Source organism: Mesocricetus auratus, unplaced genomic scaffold, assembly GCF_017639785.1.
Source record: "Mesocricetus auratus isolate SY011 unplaced genomic scaffold, BCM_Maur_2.0 Super-Scaffold_100003, whole genome shotgun sequence".
NCBI lineage: Eukaryota > Metazoa > Chordata > Mammalia > Rodentia > Cricetidae > Mesocricetus > Mesocricetus auratus.
In genome coordinates this window covers 59,993,639-60,011,971 of record NW_024429188.1, presented here as the reverse complement: position 1 = coordinate 60,011,971, position 18,333 = coordinate 59,993,639, and the positions used below count along the sequence as shown (strand labels likewise).

At 36.3% G+C, this 18,333-nt stretch overlaps 1 pseudogene; it reads right to left on the bottom strand.

Annotated features, from left to right (window-relative positions):
- LOC101826493 overlaps positions 1-7,433 on the bottom strand; it is a 32,119-nt pseudogene extending 24,686 nt beyond the window's left edge.
- Positions 7,434-18,333: the final 10,900 nt, after the last annotated feature.

Genomic DNA, 18,333 nt, shown 5'->3' with positions numbered 1-18,333 from the left:
CCATGGGAAGAGGAGAAACATCAGAGTCTTGGACCTGCTTGTACCCAGCAGAAGAGAATCTTTGACACGTACCTACAAGGAGAGGGAGATACCCCACCAGTACCCACTGTAAGAAGGGAAGAGAAGACTAGAGCATAAGAAAAGTCAACAACAGAAAGATAATTATCATGCCTCCAGAGTCCAGGGACTCCAAACAAGCAAGACCTAAACATTCTAACAGAGATAAATCAGAAGAGACAGACCCTAAAAACAACTTTAAGAAGATGATACTCTCAAAGAGGTAATGAAAAAAATCCCTTAAAGAAATGTAAGAAAAAAATGCAAGACATGAACAAAAAGAAAAACAAAAAAATTGCAAAAAATAAACAAATCTCTTAAAGAAAACAAGGAAAGTAAAGATAAAACTATTAACAACTGAAGGAAGCAATTCAAACAGTGCAAGACTTGAAAACTGGAATAGAATAAAAAACACAGGATGAGGGAATGCTGGAAATAGAAAAGCTAGGTAAATAACAATGAACTACAGATGCAAGCATAACAAACAAAATACAAGAGATGGAAGAGAAAAATCTCAGGTGTTGAAGATATACTAGTAGAAACAGATTCATGGACCAAAGAAAACCTTAAATCCAGCAAATCCCTAATACAAAATATTAAGGAAATATGGGGCACCATGAGAAGGTATAAGAAGCTTACAAAACACCAAATAGAGTGGACCACAAAAAAGGACCCTGGCCACATAATAATCAAAACACCAAACATACAGAATAAAGAAAGAATTTTAAGAGCAGTAAAGGAAAAAGGCCAAGTAATATACAAAGGCAGATCTATCAGAATTACACCTGATTTCTCAATGTAAACTCTGAAATCCAGAAGGTCCTGGATAGATGTTCTACAAACACTAAGAGAACATGGATGTCAGCACAGACTACTATACCCAGCAAAGCTTTCAATCACTATAGGTGGAGAAAACAAGATATTCCATGACAAAATGAGTTTTAAACAATGCATATCCACTAATCCAGCCCTACAGAAAGTACTTGAAGGAAAACTCCAACCTAAGGAAATTAACTACACTCACAAAAACACAGGCAATAGATAACCCCTCTTTGCCAATAGGCAAAAGAAAAAAGGGGTGGAATCCACACACAACACCACTACCATCATCAAATCCAAAACAAATAAGAATTAACAATTAATGGTCATCAATATCTCTCAATATTAATGATCTTAACTCACCTATAAAAAGACACAGGTTAACAGAATAAATACAAAAAACAGAATCCATCCTTCTGCTACATACAAGAAACACACCTCAGCTTCAAAGACAGGTGGTTCCTCGGAATTAAGTGTTGGGAAAAGATTTTCCAATCAAATGAACCCAAGAGAAAAGCTGGTGTAGCAATCCTAATATCTAACAAATTAGACTTCAAACTAAAATCAATCAAAAGAGATGAAGAAGGTCATTTCATATTCATCACAGGAAAAATCCATCAAGATGAAGTCTCAATTCTGAACATCTATGTCCCAGTTATAAAGGCATTCACATTCGTAAAAGAAACATTACTAAAATTCAAACCACATATGAAACCTCACACAATTATAGTGTTTGACCTCATCACCCCACTCTCACCACAAGACAGGACCATCAGACAGAAACTTAACAACCAACCAAAGGAACTAATAGAAGTTATGACTCAATTGGGTTTAACAGATATCTATAAAACATTTCATCCAATCCAAACACAAAAGAATATACCTTCTTCTCAGCGCCACATGGAACCTTCTCAAAAATCAAACACATGCTCAGAAATATAGCAAACCTCAGCAGGTTCAAACAGTTGGAATACCCCCAGCATCTTATCAGATCACCATTCTTTAAAGTTAGAATTCAACAACAACAAAAATTGCAAAAAACCTACAAACTCAAGGAAAGTGAACAATGCCAATTTGCACCATTCCCTGGGTGAAGGAAGAACTGAAGAAAGAAATTAAAGACTTCCTAGAATTGAATGAGAATAGCGATACAACATACCCAAACTTATGGGACACTTTGAAAACTGTGTAAGAGAAAAGTTCACAGCACAACTGAAAGCTCTAAAACAAAATGAAGCAAACTCATCCAGGAGGAGTAGACTCCAGGAAATAACCAAACTGAGGGCTGAAATCAATAAAGAAGCAACAAAGAAGCAATGTAACAAAGAGTTGGTACTTGAAGAAAATCAACAAGATAGATAAACCTTTATCCAAACTAAACAAAAGGCAGAGAGAGAACATGAATATTAAAAAAATCATAAATGAAAAGGGGGACATAACAATGGGCCCTGAGGAAATCCACAGAATCTTCATGTCATACTTTGAAAACCCGTATTTCAAAAATTAGAAAAATTAAAGGAAATGGACAGTTTTCTTGATAGATACTATTTAGCAAAATTAAATTTTGCTGGGTTAATAGCTTATCAGGCTTTTATCAATTCATATTAGTACTATGAATTTTGGAGTCTTACTGTAATAGTAACATAATGAGATAGAGAAAAGAACCTGGAAATTTTCATTCTTTAAATGCCTCAAATCACTTTTCCTCATTACCAATTAGTTTTTTGTCTTTACTTAAGCAGCCTTAAAGTATCTGTTCCTTCCCCACCATCATGTCATCACCCTAATACTAAGAAGACAAAGGCGTTAATTTCTGAGGGCTGTTAATAGTAAAGCATTGTATTAAAATTTGTTTTGTGAGTCTCCTTTTTTGAGTCTGCAGTGTTTTTTCCTCTTACCACCTGGGAACATTTGAAAGTCTTGCACCTCTACCTCTGTGGCTAACAGCTGGTAGTCTTTTAACAACAACTAATTGGTTTGATTAGATGTTTTTAATGAGTCATTGGGTATACATAGGGAGGAGTTGATGAAGCAGGGTGCAATAAGTAGAAAGCAGAGAATGCAGATCAGCCTGTGGGGAGTGAAAAATGATCAGGAAGGAAAGTATATGGGGTTTCCTGTCTATCAGAGTACAAATGTGGGATGAAGTCTCATTCTTCTGAAATTGGAGACAAGGAAGTTGATCTCAGTGTTCTCTAACATTAACGGAGCAGGGTACTATTGGAGTTGCTATTCACGGAGAAGGATGAAATTGAGGAGGAGAGGTGAAGGGTTTGAGATGGGATAAGTGAATCCAATAAAGAGGGTCCTCTGATTCAATCAACACTCAAGCTTAGAGTTGTGGGAGTTACAATAATTTGAAGGGGCCTTGCCATTTAAGGAAAATGGGTGAGGGTTGTTAGCATTAGGGACAGATAAGGACATGATTGCAGATTTTCATTGGAGATGGACAAGGGTTGGTACATGGTTGAGGTAGGGAGTAAGTTTCATAGGAGGGAATGGAGATTATTGAGTAAGAGGGTGAGTAGGTGATCAGAGAGAGGTGAAAATTTAGATGAGAAACCAGGGGTCAAAACTGGGTACCCATACATGAGTTCAAAGAAGAAATGGAAAGGAGTCATTTGGGGGAGATTCTGGAGCCAGAGGCAAGAGTTTAACCCAGTCAAGTTGATGTTCCAGTGACATTTTAACAAGACTCTTTTTAAAGGAGCACTTAATTCATTCTATCTTTCATGAGAACTGGGGGTATTATGGGATATGAAAATGCCAAAAAATGTTGAGAGCTTTATGTAGCATTTGAAATATCTGAGAGGTGAGATCCAATCCTTTGTCTGAACAAACAGAGGCAGTATTTCAAATCAAGAGATAATTTCTCAGAGGAGGAGGTCAGAGATTGCCTGAGCTCTCTTGTTAGAGATCAGAAATGTTTCTATCCATCACGAAACATATCCACTAGGATGAGGAGATATTTGTCTCATCTGACTGTGGGCTTGAGAGTAAAATCAAGTTGCCAGCCAGTTACTAGGAAGGAGTCCCTGGCCTGGTGGGTAGGAAAAGTTAGGGTATTGTACCTGGAATTAAGATCTGACATCTGAGAGGTTTCCCAAGATGCGGTAGTGGTTCTTAAGGAATGCAAGTCCTCAGGAGTGGGCTGGAGGTAAGCTTTGACAAAATGAGACAGATCCAGACTATTAGGATGAAAGAGCTGGTGTAAATAGGACAGAATTTGTTGAGAGTCAAAGTGTGATTGTGGGGGTGTGGGTTGTCGTGTATGAACTCCCTGTGGTGAGTGAGGTGAGTCAGGGCCTTGGATGACTGCAGCCCTAGCTGCCTTGCCATCCTAGTTATTTCCCTTAGAGATAACTGAGTTGTCTTCCTTGTAAGACTGGATGTGAATAATCTCTACAGTTTTGAAGAGATAGGAGGCTTTTAACATGGTCATAATTTGACCTGAGTTAGTTATGGATCCTCCTTTTGTTTTAAGTAGCCTGTACTCTTTCCAGATAGCAGTGTGGGAAAGGAGGATGTTAAAGCATATATGGAGTCTGTGCAAACATTTAGGGATTGTCTCTGTGCCCATTGGAAGGCACGGGTGAGAGCTATTAATTCAACGTGTTGGTTAGAAATATGGGCAGGGATTGCCTGTGCTTCCACCACCCCAGTATTGGACACTGTGGTATAGTCTGCTCTTTGGGTCCCCTCATGTAAAAAGGAACTGAGAATTGTATACCTTGTATAATTGGCCTGGGATAATGTGGCTTCCTGTGTGTGTGAAGAAATAAGCATCAGGGTCAGTCCAGGTGAAAGAAAAGATAATTGAAAGTGAGAGATGAGTGGAATAGAGAAAAAAGATCCTTGAGATCCAGAACTGAGAAATGAGAGGTCTCTGAGGGAATAGTGGAAAGAAGCTTGTAGAGATGAGGCACCATATAATAGAGGACCACTACTGCAGAATTAATGAACCAGAGGTCTGGAACTAGGTGGTAGGTTACCATTATGTTTCTTAACTGCAAGTACAGGATTGTTAAAAGAAGATGATATGGGATGAAGTAGTTTTTTTTCTTAGGAGATCAGATATAATTGGTTTAAGTCGCCTATGGGTCTGGAGTGAGAGTGGGTATTGGGTTTGGGTAATGTACTGTATAGGACCCTGTAATTGAATGACAATTGGGGAATGGTGCTTAGCAACAGAGGGGTTTTTGGTGTCCTAAAATTGGGGGGTCCACGTGGGAGGCTGGCAAAGGAAATGACATATTAGAAGCAGTAATGTAGGTTGTTATGAGGGGGAGGAGGGGAGTCACTTGCAAAACAGGGGTCAAGCATATGGGAAGAGAAAAACAAGTAAAAGCTTCTAATTTGGCTAAAAGATCCCTTCTCAGTAAGAGTACATGACAGGCTGGCAAACCAAATATGAGTAACTGAAAATGCAGTTGATTGGTGGGGTCTGATGAGGTCAGTAAGGCTGTCTGTCCTCTACACCAACAATAGGGAGATGAGGAGAGGTGGGTCAACCAAAATTTCCTCAGGACCAAGTATGTAGATCTGGTTTCCAAGAAGAAAACAGGTCACCCTGATACCATGTTGTCTATCCAGGGATCCCTGTCAGAGAAGACAGTTTTCAGGTCAAGAGTGACCAGAACCCCTCAGTCATCCATGGCCAGGCCTAGAAAGTCTGCTGGAGGGTGGTCTGTCTTTGATTTCTCCATGCCATGATGTACATGGGAACAATCGACTAACCAGTGTCCCTCTTGATGGTATTTTGGACATGGCCTATATTGCCCATGGGTATTAGGGCAAGCCCAGGCCCGGTGACCTTCCTGATTACACTTGAAGCCTCAGGGGCAGTCGCCGTGGCTGGTTGCATATCCTTGGACAGCAACTGATATTTTTGTTCACGAACTTTCTGATCTCTCCCATAATACATCTTAAAGACCAGCACTATACTTCTGCCTGTGGGGTTATGGGCCCTCTCTCCAGGTGACTATGCCCAGCCATAATGTTGGGGAAGGTCTGGGAAAAGAAATGGGTCATAGGGAGCTGTCTGCCCTCTGGATTTTCAGGGTCTATGTCAGTATATTGCAACACGGTCTTTGTGAGGCATGCTAGGAACTGAGACAGATTTTCATGTCTGCCTTGAATGATTTCCTGAAAGTTCTCATATTTCACTGGTTTAAGGGCAACCTTACATAGACCTTTCAGGAACCAGGTTGTAAACTAATCTATAGCTAGAATGCTCCCTGGGGTGTTACAAAGGCATTGAAGGTTGTGATCTGATCTGGGACAACCTCCTCACTGACAGGATGAGCTACATTAGTTTGATAAACCTTGTCTGCATGGGTTTTAGCCTGCCTGATCCCCAAACTCACCTGTGTTCCTCAGGTAGTAGATTGTTAGCTAAAATTATATATATATATGCATATATATGTGTGTGTATATAATATATATGTGTATAATGTATGTATATATATATATGTGTGTGTGTGTGTGTGATGAAAGACGAGACTATAAGTTTTGTAATATATTGGAATTCTTTTATGAAAGTGGTAGGGTTATAAGAACCCAGCTTTTTTCTATTTCGAAGAGTTCTGACAGTGAGAATGGGACATGTACCTTAACCCATCAATCCACTCTAGCCACCTCTCTCGAAGGGAAAACTGTAGACAGATGGGTTTGTGTAAGGAAGGAGCCCATAGTGTCATAAAAATGGGAAACTGGGGGGTTGAAAGTAGGTTCAAAAGTCAGGTTGCTAGAGTGGCCCATTGCTAGAGAGGAAGAAGAGACTGGAGGGGCAGAAGGAATTCATTGAGAACAAAATGGTAGAGGTTTGTTAGTGCATCTAAATTAGTGGAGGATTCTTCTAATTCAGATCGCATAGCTAGAAGGACATGAGATGAAGAATAGGAAGCAAGGAGGGAGTGTTTAGAACTGAGTTAGAATGGATGTATGGTAACTCCGTCCATTTACCCATCTGCTGACAGAAGTTAGAAAGATCCCATAAAATTTTAGAATCTAAAGAGCCAATAGGTCGCCAATTTGAGTTGGTTTCTAGGGGGATATTTGGGCCATTTTTTTAAATATGGAGGTGAGGGAGTCAAAAAGTCTTCACAAATGTCATTAAATGTATAGGCTTTAGGTTTTCTAAAAGGCATCCCAGAGAAGTGGATGGGCTTATATTTTGTCAGCTTGTTTCCCATGACTGAGGCAGAAAGATCCAATGGCTTTCTAGGCCAGGGTCAATGATAATGGCTCAAGTTGTTCAGTGACTTATCAGCTGAAAGAACAAGGGCAAAGGCAATAGGCCCAAAGGATGTTGAATCCAAGAGACAAGAAGGCATGAAGAGTGAAACACTGGAGCCTGAAGGACCTAAGTCTGAGAAACAAAGGTGCAGTTATGGTACTAAGGACATGGAGTTGGAGAGACCAAAAAGCCTCACTCATGGGAAATTGCAGGAGGTGATTGCTTACAAAAGGGACCAACCATAGCCCTGAAGACCGGTGGCTGGGGGTGCTCCTATTTCCAAGATCATGGAGTCGGACTCAGGATGATCTTCTTTCATTGCTACAGGTCCAGGGAATTGTTTATACTGACATATTCAGAATAGCACAGCTGACTGGTGGTTGGAATGTGGGCTGCCATAATGAATCATTCAGGGTCCCTGTGTGCCTCAGACCACCAGGTCATAGGGAACAATGAATAGAGGGAGAGCCTGGCAGAGTAACTTCACCAAATGTAGTTGTTTAGCATAAGCAGCAAGAAATGAGTCACAGAGTAAACTGACTTATGTGGTATTTTATTGGTAAGGGGGAGGTGAAAGGGAAGCTGTGATGATACACTGAGAAAGGAAATGAAGAGAGCTTGAGGGACAGGCAAACACTGTTTACAAAGGAACGCTTGCAAAAGCATACAGAGCCTTACACAGCTATGCAAAGTACGATTTAGTCATACAGTGCATATCATAGTGATATTGCTAAGTATTTGTCTGAATGCTTGTGCATTCATCCTGCCCGCTGACAGAGATAAGCCAGCATAATGTCTGTATCCTAACAGGTACTTTATTTTGAGATTGCAGCATCATAGAGTTGAGAGATTTTAAACTTCTTTAACATGAAATTTTGGACTTTTACAGAAAATTTAGTTGAAAAAAACTGGATATATTTTGTGGAACAGCTTTTAAAATAATTTAAGTTTATAAGCTTATGGGACATTTTAAATGTATAAGATATTTTATACAACGTTTTAAATCTTGATAGATAAATAAAAGGCTAAAATTTAAGACCACATCTATGATCACCAAACACTAAGCACCAGAGACTGAATTATTCCTATCTTATGATGCAGCAAGACATAAACCTACACAGTCTGGGAAAGTCTCTCCTTATGTAAGGTCTATTCAGGCTAACAGAGAATGATTTCAAAATAGATGACTAACTCCTTGTTTAGCTAACATTGGTAAGTTATATTTTGGTAAACTGAGTCATGTAAGAAACTGTGATATTCTGTAGAGGTGCACTATGTAAGGACAAGGAAAGAAAAGTTGCCATTTTTCTATAGAATATATTCAGAATTTAATTTTTTTCTGTTGGTATTAAGAAGACGTTCAATTCAGACAGTATTGTTTTATTATAAACTGTTAAAGATGATTAAGCCTCAATATGTTCAGAACTCTATTTGTAGTCATGCTAAGTGTAAAGAAAACTCCCTGGCATAGGGGACAAAATGGCTATCTATACTAACAACTGCATACACTGGGAAAGTAAGCCCAGATTTGTCAACAGATAGTTTCATTAATTAAAAGAGTTCTACAGTACATCACATGGCCTGCTTAATGAAGAAAAGAAAAAGGTATTAAACGACTTTAGGATGTCTATATATGAATCGTTCTGGATTACCGTCAGGCTGTACTCGAGAGACATTGCAAAATGGGTCTTGAGATAAAATAATATAAATAGGTACCAATCACAAGAGTCAAGGATTTAACTCAGGATATTACTCAAGAGGAAAATATAAGACGCAAAGTTCACCTTTGTAAACTCTACTTGCCCGAGGATAAAATAACTTTCTGGAGTGCTGAGGGCTGTCTGTCATTCTTGGGAAATAAAAATCCACAGGTTATCACTCCCCTAAAGAAGTTTGTTTGAACCAGTTACACTAGAGGTTCTTGATTACAAGTAGGCAGACAGTACTTAGGTAGGAAATACAACACCAGGATGCATCCTTCCCTCTCTTTGGATCCAATGGGAAATGTAGTGAATTGTGCATTTTGCCTTTTTAAACGTTCGCAGAATGTGATTTTTGGGCCATTTCCTGGGAACCCAGAGAAGGACCTAGCCAGAGCCCACCTATCTGACCAGTATTTAATTAACGCTTGCTTTAAATTTGGCTCAAAATTTTGGAACTGTTTTTTCTCACGCAAGACTTAGGCCTAACAGTTATTCATTCCATTTCACTCCACAGTTCCTGTAAACAAGACTATTTTCTGTCCTAATACTATGAAAAAAATCTGTATCAGGGAATATTACTTTTTGTTAATCATGGCTTTGTTTAGTAGAAATTTTTATTTAAATATTACTATAGTATACAAAATATGCTGTGCTTTCATTTAGTCATTAACTAAGTCAGTGTGTTTAATAAAGAAAACTATCAGTACAATTTTTTCAATTGGTTATAATTCAATGGGGGTTTTTGTTCCTTGTATATTTGGAGTCATATTCAATGAATTACTGTATATGGTATAGGGTAAGGAGTCGTCCTTTAAATACTAACACGTGGCTAGAAACCTGGGATCTTGGCATGAACTTCATGAACATTATGTGGAAATGCGTAGCAAATGCAAATTACCACCAACTACATTTATTTAAGCATACACTTTCGATGTGAGACTGAAAGACTGAGCTTTCATAAACCCTCCAGGTGCATGAAAAGAACTCATTTGTTTGCAACCAGAACAGAAATGTCTCAAAAGAATTTTTATTTCATATTCATTTCAGTACAACCCACATTCTAAACCATTCTAAATTTACAAATTAGACCAGAAACTGTTATAAACAATGATTAGTTTCACTTCGATTATTTGAAAAAAGATAGTCGTTGAGGGAAGAGAGCCAACCTAGTACTACTCTTGAATGCAAACTATCAGTTTAATGTCAGGTGTATCTTTTACTGTATTTACCAATAAGAAGTAGGAACAAAAAAGGTTGACAAAGTATTGAGATTCTGCTATGACAAAAATAAGGTGCTTGATATGTTAATGAGTACAATTCCTGATAGCTTTGAAATATATGCTCTATTTTGTAAATGTTTCTAGCACACTTTTTAGCAGGTGGAGAAAAGTGACATTTATATCTACAAGATTTCTACCTCATATCCATAGCCTTTGTAATTGGCACAGATTGGCAGCAAAAATGATTAGCCTATAGCAGCATCTAAATGATGGCTCATTTCCAGTAATAATATATTTCTGACATGTGTGACCTCATAATTAATCTTGATGTTATAGGTTATAAATATTTTAAATGTCAGCATATTAAATATTATATTAAGTAGAGTTGCACAGAATTTAAATGAATCTGTATTTTCTCATTGTTGGTGACTTACATATCCCCAGAAAAGAACTATACTCTAGATTCTCAAATACTTGCCAGGAAAAAATAAATACTAACCGTTCGTTATTCCTCAATGAATTTTAGTGTTTATAGAACCCACAAGAAAATTATACTTTACTTTCAAAGTATCAAACCACATTACATTTGTTACTTATTAAATGATAGACTTAAAGATTGTAAATTTTCCTTTTCTATTGTTTACAATTTATATTTTTAGTGGAACAGAAATTTACTAGATATTATATCATGAGAAGACTAACGATTTGAGATGAACAAAGTTAAATGTGCTAAACACATTTATTAGAGTCAATCTTATTCTATTTAATTAATACAAATCTAAAAGAAGAATGCAGGAAAGTCAAAATCTCAAAATCAAATGCTGAAGATAGTATACATATTAAGTCACACTAGTTCTTTATCAATAGAGGTTTGCTTGCTTCCCTGCTGTAGAATAATTCCTTTGTACCTTGTGAATATTTGTCACTTGGCTTGGCTTAATAGAATGCGAATTGGCTGGTAGTCAAGCAGGAATTATATGTGGGACAACCCAACTAGTGGGTTGATGGAAAGAAGCCTGGCAGAGTCAGGGAAACACCAGCCAGCCACCAAGGAAGCAGGATGGGTCAAAAATATGAGGGAACATGACATAAGCCATGTGGCAAAGCATAGATAAGAAATACGGGCTAATGTAAATGTAGGAGTTAGTCAGCAACAAAGCTCAGCTATTGGCCAAGCATTGATAATTGATATTAAGTCTCCAAGTGATTTTGGAAGCGACTGCCAATTATTTTGGAACAGGCAGCCAGGACAGGAAAACTTGACCTATTCTTTCTTTTCTTAATAGTATGAATTAATTTTAGTCAGTTACATAGGTACCTCAAACAATTTAAAAGGTCAACTTTGTTGTATAAGCCTTTATTGTTAAGGATTCAGAGGCTGACACATGGAGATTACAAGTTCATGGTCTGACAGAGGACATGGTGAGTTCAAGGCCAGCCTGGAAAATTTCATAAGACCCTGTCTCAATTTAAAATCAAATAATAGGTAAGATGAATATAGGTTCAGTGATAGAAGACTGTTTAACACCTTTCCCATAAACAAATACTTTTCATAACTTAAAATGGAAATAATTATCATCAAAAACTAGGTCAATTAATCTATGTATCCTTTGCGTTTTAGCATAGGCACCTGATCTTTAAGAATATATGCATATATATACAGTTATAGAGGAGATTAAAATTTCTATTAACAAATTTTTGGTTATGTTCCCCTTGACTGAATGGCATAATGTTTCTTTCTGATGCTCCAAAAAATAACATGACAGACATACCACTGTAGATATGAAAGAAATCATTGTTTTGTCTCCATATTTTTAAATAGCCATTTATATTTTAGTTTCTCAGAATTTCCCTAGATTAAGAGTGCACTGTTCTGTCAACCTTATTTTTTCTCAAGAAGACATCATTCAGTTGTTGTACATAGATGAAATTCTTCTGTTCAATATAGCGTCACAGGGACAATGTAATAAATTCTAATTGGACTTAATAATAAAAATCCAGAGTCAGATATTAAGCTGTAAAAGTTTAAAGAACAGAGAAGTAAAGCAGTTAGCCACTAAAGTTCTTATGTCTACAAAATATTCAGACTGAAAAGAAAGGGTTGGGCTCCTGTCTCCTTCTGCATTATATTCTTCTCTCTACCATCTTACTACTTCCTGTCTCCAACTTCCTAGTGCTTAGATGAAATGTGCCTACCAAGTACTGGGATTAAAGGCATGAGATCTCAAGTGCTGGAATCAATGGTGTCTGCCACCACTGCCTGGTCTCAATGGTTAACTAGTGGCTAGCTCCACCCTCTGATCTTCAGGCAATGTTTATTTACTAGAGCACATACAAAATATCACCATATTTCCCCTTTTATCTAAAGAAAATTTATATATAATGAGTATAAAATCATACAGGCCATAAATATCACCAATGTCTAATGTATTAGTAATTTTGACAAATGCAGAGAAAATACTCCATTAATTTAAAACAGTCTTATTTTACATACTGCTCCCAGTTACCTAGACCTTATCTGGCACTGGAAACCTAGCAAACTATGTAGTGCTAGTGAAATCGTGGTTATTGGGGGAAGATCTTTGGCTTTACTAAAGCAGCATAATCCCTTAAACAATCTATTATCATTTATCCCTAAAACAATCTGTAAACATTTGTCCTTATACACACAGATGAATGTGGTCTTTACCCTTCATAAAGAATATTTCTCTTTGCAGCAGATGGAGACCACTACATAAAATCACAGCAAATCAACATGCAGATTTGGACCCAATCCCAATGGATACATCTATAAAACACTACCATATCTAAGGGTCAGGGAACATTGCAGAAGACAGTGCAGAAAGATTGTAAGAGCCAGAGGATCACTGAGTCAGCTATGGGGTTGTATCTACTTGTAACATCAAGAATTACACTCATAAGTCTCACCAACGTGACTACTAAAAATAAAGCTGATCTAGGATGATACCAATGGACATGCTAAAGTAGATGTGGAAAAGCCCACGAAACTTCAACCCTACAGAAAGAAATACAGGCAATTGAGAAAAAAAGGCAGAAGGAAATGTTGCTTTCCCCAGGGAAGAGCACATGAAAGTGGTATTCCAGTGCTAAACATTCAACCCTGAGAATATACATAAGTAACATTATATGGACTTAACAGTTTAGATTTAGGAATATATAGGCACGTACCCATAAATATATGCATACAGTAAAAATTTCTCATTAAAGAAGCCACAACTTTGCAAGTGAGCGGGAGATCTTGGAGACAGGAAAGCAAATGAAATTGTAATTATATTATAATCTCAAAATTAAAATACAAAACAACAATGAATGTAAAAGCAAGCCTGACCCAGTTAAATGCTCAATAAATACCAGGTATTAGTACCTGATTCTTGACAACAAATTCCTAACATTGCTCTGTTATCATATTTTTACAAGATAGTTTCATTTCCTCACTTAGACAAATTTATTAAGCATAAAATAACAGTGTACTAAATTAATATGGTAATAATGAAATACATGATAGCCTTTGTGTATACATAGAAATTTTGGTTAATTATTGAAGGACAGTGCTACTAATAGTTTTTTATGATGTGGCATTTAAAAAGAGAAGATTATATATTTTAAACAATTTCTCTCATTTTTCTTCTGTTAACTAATCATTTCCTGACACAATTTTGCCTATATCATTGGTATTTGTAGAGAGATAAGGAAAATTCCAGTGTGGTTTGAATGCAAAGATATATGGGCTTAATTCATGACAATCAAGAGATGGTGTCATAGGTGATATAATTCTTAGAATCTTAGATTACCTTTTTCTTATTAAATCAAAACCACAATAAGACAGTTTAAAATATGAATCTGTCCCTAAGTAATCTGTATAATAATTTATTAGTGTTATGATCCACAACAGTAATTACTCATCTATTGATCTACTCATGCAGAGTTAATATAATGCAAAAGCACTGTGATAAACATTGTACAGAAATATTAGTATGACATGACTTTCTTTCCCTAAAGTTAGTCTAGTGTTAAGATATTTAAAATCATAAATTCCAAATATCTACAAATATAAACACAGAAGAACGAAAAATATGATATGTAATATTTGGAACAAGAAATGTAAAGACATGGGAAGAAGATCAAGGAAATTAAATTTAACCAGTGTGAAATGAAATCAACAGAGAGAAATCACACATATATTGAAGTCTCATTGGTTAAATTTGCATGATTACAGAGAAGGAAGATGTGACAGATTCATAGTCAAATTATCTTGGGCTACCTTTGACCCTTCCCATCTCTTTCTCCCAATCATTTTGTCTGTGCTAACACCCTCTCAAATATCAGGCAAAAATGTGTGTGTGTGTTTGTGGATAACTGGAGAGATAGTTCAGCAGTTAAAATTGCTTGGTCTTCTTCTAGGTTATTTGAGTTAGAATTGCAGCCCCCACGCTGGGCCTTATACAACCATAAATAATTCTATCTCCTGGGGAGCTGATTCCCTCTTCTGGCCTTCTCAGGCACTGCAATCACACAGACATACAAACTCATAAGTAAAGAAAATTTGGTATTTGTATAACTCAACAGAATGAAAACTCTGATTAAATCCAAAGCTAAGAATATCACTAGTTTTCATTTGTGATATGTACCTGCTTTTACTGTCTACTTGATTTTCCTATCAAGGTATTTGAAAAAACATCCCTTGGTTTAGATTTTTTTTTGCTCTGTGACTACAAAACCACATGTAAAACTTTTTACATTGAAGCATGATTTTGGAGACTCAAAGCCAATCACCCTTTACTTGCTTTGAGATGAGAGTTGTGTTTTGCACCAACAACTTGAATGTTTTCCCATTCAAGGGAATTGTCTTAGTCAGGGTTACTATTACTTCAACAAAACACCTGGGGCAAAACAACTTGAAGAGGAAAGGGTTCATGGGGCTCATACTTCAACACTAGAGTCCATCACTGAAGTAAGTCAGGACACAAACTCTAGCAAGGCAGAAACCTGGTGGCAGGAGCTGAAAAAGAGGTCATGAGGAGTGCTGCCTACTTGATTGCTTATCATACATTACTCAGCCTGCTTTCTTATAGAACCCAGAAAAAAACAGACCAAAGATGGAATCACCTACAAGGATTTCACCCTCCCCTATCAAACATTAATTAAGAAAACACCCTACAGTTTGGTCATATGGAGTAATTTTGTCAATTGTGATTCCCTCCTTTCAGATAACTCTAGTTTGTGTCTAGTTGACTTAAAACTAGCCAGCACAGGAGTAAGTTTAGAAAACTGACATACACATCATACTGAAAGGCTGGATGTATTGAAATACACCACATAATTAATGATAAATCTTGATATTTGTAATTCTTAAAATGTGAGAAGATAATTTTGTACTGTAAAAAATTAAAATCCTGCTAAGTTTTTAAGACTAAACAAAAATTTGTAATCTAGTCTCAGTTTTATTAGTAGTCAAATGAAAATTATAATAACAAAATTTAACTCCCCTATTTCTATTATGTATGAGGTACTCTAGGTCTTCCTGTAGAAATTTATTCCAACAATTTAGTGTATTGAAATAGTAACACACTGTTTGATACTGGTCAGGAATCTGATAACGTTTAGCTTTAACATCCAACCATTAAATGCTGATTTTCTAGTCTCTTTACCTCACAATAAAATAGACACAACTTTAATTCATCTCAAGCTTTTCTTTATTCTACTTGAATAAAATGGACAAATAATACATCTGACATAATGAAAGATACATGTGGAAAACTAAATGATGCCCCCAACACACACACACGAATAGAAATGAAAATTTTACCATGTTGATACAAATGCATGGTAATGAGAAGAGCAGAAATGTCGGGGCTAGAAAATAATCATGAGTCAAATGTCACACCTTTGGAAATAGTCACTAGCCTGAGGTCAATTAAAGTTTCTCTGCATATGGAGAAAAGAATGCTGATTTTATTCATTTTCATTGCCTGTCAACTTCTTCATATACCTAGGGGGTCACGGATCAGTCTTTGCCTCTTCGTCAAAGGGATTCTAATACTTATAATGAGATTTGATGTTGAATACAACTTTTGAATTCCTGAAAGCACATAATTTAACACTTTAGTAAAATAATTCCTGACACATATTAGAGTTCATTATCTTACCCCAGGTGCCTAAAGATCATAAAAGCTAGTTACATCAAGAGAGATTTCTGTCTCTCTCTTAAAAAGAAGCAATTAATGTAAACTAAAGCCATCTATCTGCTTTCCAAAATGACTATCTGCATGTGCTGTGACAGAGATCATTCCATTGGATGTGAAGAAGATATACAAAAATTAAATAATTTCAAAACTCCAACTGTGTTGTTAAATACACTAACATGGAATCCATTTGAATTATAAGTACAATGTATTACACACATGCTCACTCAAATAGGCAAAAATATACCTTCTCTATCCCCTTCAATCTGAAAACAACAAAAAGGAATGTTTTTATATTTCTTAATGGAGTTTCTCTACATAGTAATTTATAAATATCTTTTCTCTGCTCATATTTTAATGTATTAATTTGAAATTTCAAATAATGTCTGGAGCCCTGTGTCTCTGTTTTTCTCTTTACCACCACTTCTCATCTGGAGAAAACACAGATGTCAAATGGTTTTGTTCATATTTCTAATGTTATTACCTAAGGATTTGTAGCAGGGGTATGAACTACAGCAAGGAAGAGATAAAAAGCTATGCAGGGAAACTTAATAAATGTATGCACACTTTTCAAAATGAGATATCTTTGCAGATGATGGAAAGCAGTAGATACCTCAAAGGAATAATTCCAAATTTGTATGCTCTCAATAAAACCTACAATTTATTCTGCTTTTCTTATGTCACATTTTCTTTTCCCTTTTTGTTGTTTTATTAATGTGTTTTTCTATTCACCTGTTATTATTTGAATGCTTGTTCCTCTATAACTAGTTGTGTTTAAAATCTAATCACCAATCTTTGGAGATTAACAAGTAGGGACTGTGTGAAGATTGTTTCATGAAAGCAGAATCTTTATAAAAGGAAATGAGACCATTATAAAACAGGCCAAGAGAGTTTGTTGTGTTTTTACTGAGCTAGGATTCATCACAAAATGGTAAAGAAAACTTCAGATAATACCAAGTCTGATGTTGTCTTGGTCTTTTTCAGATTCTTGATAACTATGATGAGTAAAATTCTGTTGTGCAAAACTCTCGTAGTCTATATTTTCTTATGTCAGCCAAAATACATATCCCATCAAGGATACTAATTATAGTAGCTATTATATTTGATTGTCTTATTGTTTGAGATAATCTCTCATATCTTCTATTTTTCTGAGAACTTCACATTTTAGAGAAATGTCGGTCATGTATATTATATAACAGCTAAAAGTTGAGATCAATCTGATGTGTTTCTCAGGCTTTGGATTCACGGAGTATCCTAGTTATTCACTGCAGTAGTAAAGACCATTACTGAAAGCAACCAGGGAAGGAAAGGGTTTATTTGACATACAAGTTTCAATCAGAATCAATGAGTGAGAGAAGCCAAGGCAGGAACTCAACCATGGCCGGAACCCGAATGTGGGAATAGAAGCAGAAACTCCCAAAGAATGATGCTTACTGGCTTGTTCTCCATACCTCACTTATTTCAATTTGTAATAAAACCCAGGACTAAGTGAACAAGGGTGGCACCACTTCCAGCAATTGGACATTCCCATATCAATTATCAATCAAGTAAATTCTCCATGGACTTTCCTATAAGCCAATATTTTGGAGTAATTTTCTCAAATGTAGTTCATTCTTCCCAGATGACTTTGGTTTGTGTCAAGGAGATAAAAGCTAACAAGTACGGAGAGTGAAGCAACTGCAGTGAAGTACCACTTTGTTTCTTTAGATAAGGTCTCATGTAGCCCAGGATCACTTAGAAATATGTATACACAAGTGAAATATTGTACTGGTCTTCTTGAGTCCATCTTCAAAGTGTTGGGATTACAGGCCTACATTGCCACAGCTATTTTTTATACAGTGCCACTTATAGAATTCAGGCCTCCTCCATTCTGGGTAAGCACTTGACCAATGAGGCTACAAACCAAGAATCTGAAGTGACACTTAAATTTTGTAACTTAAACTCTTCCTTTTTCCTTTCCATTGTATATTTTTTAACTTTCGGGAATGAATTTATGCATGGTGAACAGATAAAAAGTTACATTCAATTTCCCTAAAACTGAAGTCTTAAATTATTATACTCTTTTGAAATTAAAAATAGTTAAAACATTCAAA